The sequence below is a fragment of the Gracilinanus agilis genome, chromosome 1, assembly GCF_016433145.1.
Source record: "Gracilinanus agilis isolate LMUSP501 chromosome 1, AgileGrace, whole genome shotgun sequence".
NCBI lineage: Eukaryota > Metazoa > Chordata > Mammalia > Didelphimorphia > Didelphidae > Gracilinanus > Gracilinanus agilis.
The window spans coordinates 225,860,804-225,869,038 of NC_058130.1; the positions used below are offsets into that span (position 1 = coordinate 225,860,804).

General features: G+C 39.5%; 1 pseudogene; it reads right to left on the reverse strand.

The window, feature by feature from the left end:
* Positions 1–948: 948 nt before the first annotated feature.
* On the reverse strand, positions 949–1,401 carry LOC123250040 (annotated as a pseudogene).
* Between the last annotated feature and the right edge of the window lie 6,834 nt (positions 1,402–8,235).

Sequence of the window (8,235 nt, forward strand, 5' to 3'; positions counted from 1 at the left end):
TTTCCCAACCTGCCTTCTCCTCTTCACCCATTTCCCAAACCCCTAGGCCAGTTAGGGTATGAGTGCCCAGAGGGCAAATTCAAGAGGTCTGTGAGCGCTCCTCCTTCCGCTCCTCCCCCCCTTACCAGAGTGAGTGGAGGGAGAAAGTGCTTACTTGGGTGGCTGGACAGAGGGACCGAGGAGTAGGCAAAAAATGTCCTCCTCAGGCACTGGGAAGGAGGGGAACGGAGCAGCTTCCTTAATTCCAGGGAACCGGCTCTGCACAAGTGCCTCGGCTTTACCCTCGAGCCCTAGGCTAAACAAGCTCAGAAATGCTTGACCTGTACAGTCAAAGCAAGATAAACTAAGCTATCTATATCCCTAAAGGCCAGTTGGGGAGGAGGTTAAATTAGTAATGAAAAGAGATCTGAGTCTTTATAGGCTGAAGATTCCATCAGCTGCAAAGTTAAAAAGTCAGGTTATCTTTCCACTATTTTGCCTAAAGGTATCAGCGCTTCAACAGTAGCTAATCACTAGGAAAGATGGGAAGAAAAACAATAACATCAATTAAGTGCCTACAATATCCCCATGTTTTGCTAAGCATTTTACAAATGTTATCTCATTAGATAATGGCTGGCGATAACCCCGGGAGGCAAGTGCTATTTTTATCCCCACTTTGCTGAGGAGAAGACAGAGGCAAATGAGGAAGTCAAATGACTCTCCCAGGTGACACGACCAATTAAGTGTCTGAAGTCCGATCTGAATGGAGGTCTCCCTGTCTTCAGATGCATCCCCCTTCACCGTATCCTCTTGAGCCACATAGCTTCCTCTAAGCAGCTTGTCACTAGGTTGACAGATTGCAACAATTGTCTGTGAATTGTGTAAGTAAAATAGTGATGTGGATCAAGTCAGTTAGCCAATCAAAAATATTTATTAATCGCCTACTCCGTGACAGGCACTGTTTTGTTGTTGTTGTCCAAAAATCTTTACTATAACAAGAAAAGGGGTTAGTTTTTGTAGCCTCGGCTGGCGTGGCAGCATCTGGCACGCTCCAACTTTCCTCCCTTGGATCCGATATAAGGTTTGGCATGGCTGTGGGGAGTGCCAGACACCTTCCCCAAATGCCTGTACACCTGGCGGCCTTTCCGGGGCCCCTTCGGTGAGATTGTGACCAGCTGATCAAAGGTGAGGATCTTCCCATCAGCCTTGAGGATGCAACTGTGGGCATTGCAGGAAGAGAAGGACGCACACCTTCAGCTTGGGGACATCTTGGGTTCTATTGTCTTCTGTCACAGTCTCCACCACCGTGGCTGTCTTATTTTCCTTGCTCTGCAGCTTCATCTTCCTGATCATTGGGGACAGGGACAGGGGAGGCCTGTTGGTCCAGCTCATGAACAGCCTTTTCAGCACAACCTTATTGAATGTTTGGAGTTAGTTCCTCCGGCCAGGAACAGGTCTGGCTTCTCTCACAGCCAGCAGCCACAGATAGAAATCCGTGCGCCAGACCCAAGGGGACTATAAAAGACAAGAACTGGGGTAGGAGAGCCAGACCTAGAGATGAGAGGCCCTGATCTGGCCTGAGACATTTAATAGCTCCCATACCCCATTCCAATATAAATTCTACATTCCTTCTTCTGATAAAAAATTAATTAATTTTAAAATGAAAATTAAATAATAAAAATTAATTTAATTCATTGGATATAGTCAACAAGCAATTTCCAGATAACTGGAATCCCTCTTGCTAGAAACTTTATGGGATTGTTTTTTGTTTGTGTGTGTTATTATTAAAAATGATGATGGCCAAGATCAAAAGGGAGAATAGTATTTTAATAAAAGCCATGCTGATAGAGATAAACTGACCACGTGCCTGTAAGAAAAACCTATTCCAACCTCACCTCATCTATTTACCTTCCTCTCTCCTCCAGCTCAGGTAACTAAAGAGGAAGTTCCAAGTCACTACCCCCTACTTAAAATAGTCCCTCACCTTTAATACGTCATCCCAAACAGGAAACCCATGAAACCCATTGGACCACGGGAAATGTAGTTTTAAGGACCCCCACAGGTCCACAGAAGTTTGTCAAATACTATATTGAGGTTCAATCCTTCCAAATAGAACCCCAGGTGATTTTAACTAACACATGTGTTTGTTTGTGTCAACTCTTCTCTCCCAGCCAACCCAGTGTAGTCTGGGCTCAGTACAATGATACTATAATCTATGCTGTATTCTTATGCGCCTATCCTTATCTCTACAATCATGCACAATGACAACTGATGTTCCCTGGCAGGACACAATTGGTCTTGCCACATTCTTCGGTCACAAACTGATCTCTGGACACTACTTAATTGGCATAGAAGTCATGCATACATACAATGCTTGCATTTTACAAACCTTTTTAATGATATGGGTAGAAATTGACAAATAAGAGTTTTTATCTGGCCATCTCTAGATAATCAGACTGTGAGCTCCTCCCTATTACACTGGGAGCTCCGGAAGGCCAGGAATTCTGTTGTTGTCTTTCCCTATATCCCTTGTGCTTAACACAGATGCTTAATATGTTTCCTGACTGACAATTGTCCAGAATTTTTCATCAAACATAATCGTGGCAGAGCCATCTTGTTCCAGTAATTAAGGAAACCCCTGGTTAAGAAGAAGTTTACCCAATCTAATTAAGTAGATAATATTATTGCTAGTCAAAGCTCAGAGAAAGTAAGAATACTAAAATATGAGTGTGGGAAGTTGACATTATTATCTGAATTCAAGCTGCGTCCCTAGCCTTAGGTATTTTGTGTGTGTGTGTGTGTGTGTGTGTGTGTGTGTGTGTGTGTGTGTGTCTTTTTTGCCCAACCACAACAAAGACTTAAGCTCTGCATGGCCCTAGATGAAGTTCCATCATCTCATGCTGACTCAGTCACCCCTGATGTGTCTTGGACCCAAACTAGAACATTCTTTGAGCATTCCAGTTAATCAGGATTTTACTGTATTTGGAAAAAATCCAGTTACTAAGAAGTTACTCAGCAGTTATTCAACTGAATTAAACTTTTTTTTTTTTTCCAACTGCTTTGTGAATGAAGACTAATGATTCTTGACATCAGCTTTTTTCCACCTTTGGGTAATATTGGTATCATAAATGTGTTGCTAAATTCTCAAGGAAACTTTACTTTTAGTTTAAAAATGAGAGAATGGATAAGGATAGAGATAACATAAAGAAGGGTCAGGGCGGGGCAGCTGGGTGGCTCAGTGGATTGAGAGCCAGGCCTAGCCTAGGTTCAAATCCGGCCTCAGACACTTCCCAGCTGTGTGACCCCGGGCAAGTCACTTGACCCCCATTGCCCACCCTTACCACTCTTCCACCTATAAGTCAATACACAGAAGTTAAGGGTTAAAAAAACAACAACAAAAAAAAAAAAAAAAAAAAAAAAGAAGGGTCAGGGTGCAGATGATTAGAAATGATGAAATCAGTAAAGCATTAAAGAGTTTTCCACTCCTAAAAGTTTGAGAATATCAATGTAGACATTATTAAGGAGTCATAGAAAAGTATTTTTACTTTTCATAAATGGACTTTATAGGATCACAAGATCTTAAAGGCTGTAAGAGACTTCAGAAGTCATCTAATTCAATCTCCTTTTATAGATGAGGCAACTGAGGGTCAGCAATCATATGTATTCTTTGTATCATTACTCTTTAATGGATTATTTTGAATAGTCTTCCTTTACTCCCACATCTATCTGTGAAATATCTCCTTTACTATAAATTCCAAATCAGATGGCACCTTTTCTATGATCTAGTCCACAATTCCTAGCAATCTGAAAACAGAACAAAGCACCTGCATACAATTTAGCTCCTTTTATGCTCATCTGAAGTGGCCCAATGGATAGAGCACTGAGTTTGGAATCAGGAAGACTCATCAACACGAATTCAAATTTGGCTTCAGTCACTTTTCAGTTGTGTAACCCTGGACAAGTCTCATAACCCTATTTGTCTCAATTTTTCTATCAAATGAGTGGGTGAAGGAAATGGCAGACCACTCTAATATCTTTGCCACAAAAACTCCGAATGGAGTCATGAATAATGTCAGGATTGAAGAGTGACTGAACAATGATAACAAACTATTCATCAATTTTTATTTGTTTATTTTTTAACCCTTACCTTCCACTTTAGAACCCATACTGAGTAAGGGCTAGGGAAATGGGGATTAAATCACAAGGCTAGAAGTGTCTGAGGCCAGACTGGAACCCAGGACCTCTTGTCTCTAAGCCTGGTTCTCAATCCACTGAGCCACCTAGCTACCCCCCATTTATTGACTTTTCCCAATTCAAGTTTTATATATATAAATATTTGTTATACCAGAATTTATACTTTTGTTCTACTATTAATTTAGAGCTAAAATGTTCAATCATTATTGAACGTGATTTTGACTCCAGATATGCAAACCATTTTCCCAAAACAAATCTTTCTAGCTTTCTTCTGCAAGAGATACTCTGACAACTGTTTTATTAGAGAACCTGAATCCCTACCAGCATATTACATTTCAAAAACATATTAATACAGAGAATTAAAAGTCATTAAACACATACTTAAAATAACTCTTTCAGATTACATTGAATAGTTTCAGCCTAGTTTCCCAAATTAGAATGTACGATGATGCAGCTCATGAGGTCTCTTATGAAAATCTTGAGATCTTCAAAAAGTTACTGTTGTTTATGGATGAGTGATAATCATTAGAGAGCTAAAAGGGATTGATCATTATGGCTTTTTTGATTTGTGTGTCTGCCTCTTTAAGGCCCCATTGGCCTCAGGGCGGGAAAAGAAGATTGTAAGAATTAGGAAGCCTGGGCTACCATGGAAGCAGGAGATATTTGGGAAGGTTTACATAGTTCATTAAGGGATCAGAAATCAAGTTCTAGCATAAACCTTTTATTAACCACTTCATGTCTTATGCTCTTCAACAAATGGTAGCCTTGATGTCATGAATACTATTTACATTACCAATGGGGTTAAATGTATGATTTACTGGGCTTTCTAGATATGGCAAACAGTTTGAAGATATATTAGGGGTCAGGATGGGAAACAAAATTCTCTTTAATGTAAGATGGTTGCTTCTCTAAAAAACCTCTACTGTGGAGAATAGATTATATACTCTCTGAGAACTCCTAATTTCCACAAATGTCCTGTGGGGACAAGTGTCCACACACAGTGTTTGCTTAAGGGAAAGGAAACTTTGCAAAGACACTCTCACTTTGCTGGGATGGGGAAGAATTACTGTTAAACATGAGGCAACATACTCAGTGGGTTAGTATACTCATTGTCCAAACATCCTCAAAGATCAAGGCCTATGAGGGTTCCATCTACAAGGTTCATTACATTATCATTATTCTCAACTCATCAACCTTTCTTACCCCCATTTATTCAACCAGCAGCCAAATCTTGCAATTTCTATCTTCATATCTGCCATATCTGACCCCTTCTTTCCATTCCACCTTACTTATTACAATAGTCTCCTACTTGGTTTCCTGGTATCCCACTTCATTGCATTCTCCACATTGTTGCCAAAGAGAAATTTTTTAATAGAAAATTTCATTTAATTAATTAATTTAGAATATTTTTCCATGGTTACAAGATTCATGTTCTCTCCCTCCCCTCATCCCACAGACCTTCTGTAGCCAATGAGCAAATCCACTGGGTTTTACATGTATCATTGATCAAGACCTAATTCCATATTATTGATTTTTGCACTAGAGTGATTGCTTAGAGTCTACATTCCCAATCATATCCCCATCAACCCATGTGATCAAGCAATGGTTTTTCTTCTGTGGTTCTACTCCCACAGTTCTTTCTCTGGATGTGGATAGTGTTCTTTCTCATAAGTCCCTCAGAATTGTCCTGGATCATTGCATTGCTGCTAGTAGAGAAGTCCATTACATTCTTTTTTACCACAGTGTATCAGTCTCTGTGTACACTGTTCTTCTGGTTCTGCTTCTTTCACTCTGCATCAGTTCCTGGAGGTCGTTCCATTTCACATAGAATTCATCCAGTTCATTATTCCTTTGAGCACAATAGTATTCCATCACCAATCCATACCACAATTTGTTCAGCCATTCCCCAACCGAAGGGCAGCCCCTCATTTTCCAATTTTTTGCCACCACAAAGAACGTGACTATAAATATTTTTGTACAAGTCTTTTTCCCTATTACAAAGAGATATTTTTTTAAGTACAGATCTAATCTTTTCACTCCTCAATGAGTTCCTCATTCCTCTGGAATTGAATCTAAACTCCTCTGCTTAGTTTCAAAAACTCTTCACAATATGGACCCCACCTATCTTTTTAGCCTCATTGGGACATTTTCCATCTCTTAAACTCTGCAATCTATCTGAATTAACCTTTCTGTTTCTTACACTCAATACTTCATCTCTCATCTCCATTCCTTTGCAGGGCTATTCCCCATGCCTGAAATGTACTCCTTTACCTTAGCTTCACAGAGTCCCTCACTTCCTTCAAAAGATGGGTGAAAAATCACATTGTAATTGAAGATCTCTTCTTGATCCCCCTCTGTGAACTATCCTGCACTACTCTCTAACTGCCCTGCATAAAACTGTGTATTTATTTTGTTTATATTCATCTACATCTTGTTGTCTGCCCATTAGAATGTCCTTCTCTTTTCATTAATTGTACCTGTGCCCCTACCACAGAACCTCACATATAGCAGACACTTAAAAAGTTGTTGATTGGTTTAATTGATTACTGGAAGAATGAAAAAATACAAATGGAGGAGTCCATAGTACTTGTAACCAGCTAATAATTGTTTGTTTGAAATGAGATAGATTCCATTTTTAACCTCCTTAAGAACTGAGTTATGTTCCCTGCTGAAAAGAGTAGCTCTACCAGCACCACAATTAGTTTCTCGATTACTGTCAAATGTAAAAGCTGGAATTATTATTGCTAACAAATTCTATTCACTGCAAATTTGAAGGCAATCAGCCTTTTAGAGGCTTTTTGGCAGCAGCATCTTTTCCAAGAATGTAGATAAATTTTTGTCTTTTTTTTTTAATGGCAATATTGTCCATAAGGCCTCCAGGCCTCCAATCTTAAATTCTAGAGAAAGGATGCTGTTTAAAATTGTCACTTGTGATGAAAAGGATGATGTAGTCCTTCATTCAATTGGATTCTCCTGTAATCATAGCTAATAACTATATTTTTCTACTACTAAACAATTCTCTTATTTTAATACTTCCAGTTAGTTGACTTTCTAAATGATACTAAGCTACTAGGCAAGAAGAGAACACTTCTGAGAAAACATCATAGAATTTCTCCCTCTGTGCTAATTTCATCATATGTTTGCCGATGGCCTGCAGGCAAATGCAAAGAGATAATGGAGGAGATTTCCAATGAGACCTCTAAACAAAGTCCCCAAATGCAAATGTTTCCCCTTTAATTAATGGTAGTTTTATCCAGGGCAATTATCCAAAATATTTTTCCATTTCAATTGATTCCTAATCTACTTTTTGCTCCAGTTCACTCTAATCCTTATAAGTAAATTAGAGCCTTTAGAAAACCCTCTTTTGGGTCACTTGAGCTTTGTATAAGAGGCTGATTTTCCTTGGAAGGCATCTAGAGACAGTATACTCAACCAAGCCTCCCCCCGCCACCCCCAACCCCAGCACCAGCAATCAGAATTGTTGGCAGAAACAAGGAAGTGAAGTACTTGAAAACTACCATATGTAACAAGCTTCAAAAACTAGAGTACAAGGCTGTCTCTTGTCCTAGGAGAGAAAGTCAAGAGCTGATAGAACACATATCTTCTTTCTAGTTAGAAAGCATTTCTTGAAATGCCTGACTGGATGGATGGATGGGAGAAAAGAAAAAAAAAAAAAACCCAACAACTCTTAGTGAGCACTTACTTTGTGCCAAACAAGCTCTGTGCTCAATGCTGGGAATACAAAAAAGGAAAATCAAGATTATCCTTGTTTTTTGTTTTTTGTTTTTTAAACCCTTACCTTCCATCTTGGAATCAATATCAATACTATATATTGGTTCCAAGGCAGAGTTGTGGTAAGGGCTAGGCAATGGGGGGTTAAGTGACTTGTCCAGGGTCTAATAGCTAGGAAGTGTCTGAGGCCAGATTTGAACCTAGGACCATCCTATCTCTGGACCTGGCTCTCAATCCACTGAGCCACCCAGCTGCCCCCATTATCTTTGTTCTTAAGAAGATGACATTTCCATTGGGAAATACAATACAGTAAATAAAGTTGGGCTGCAA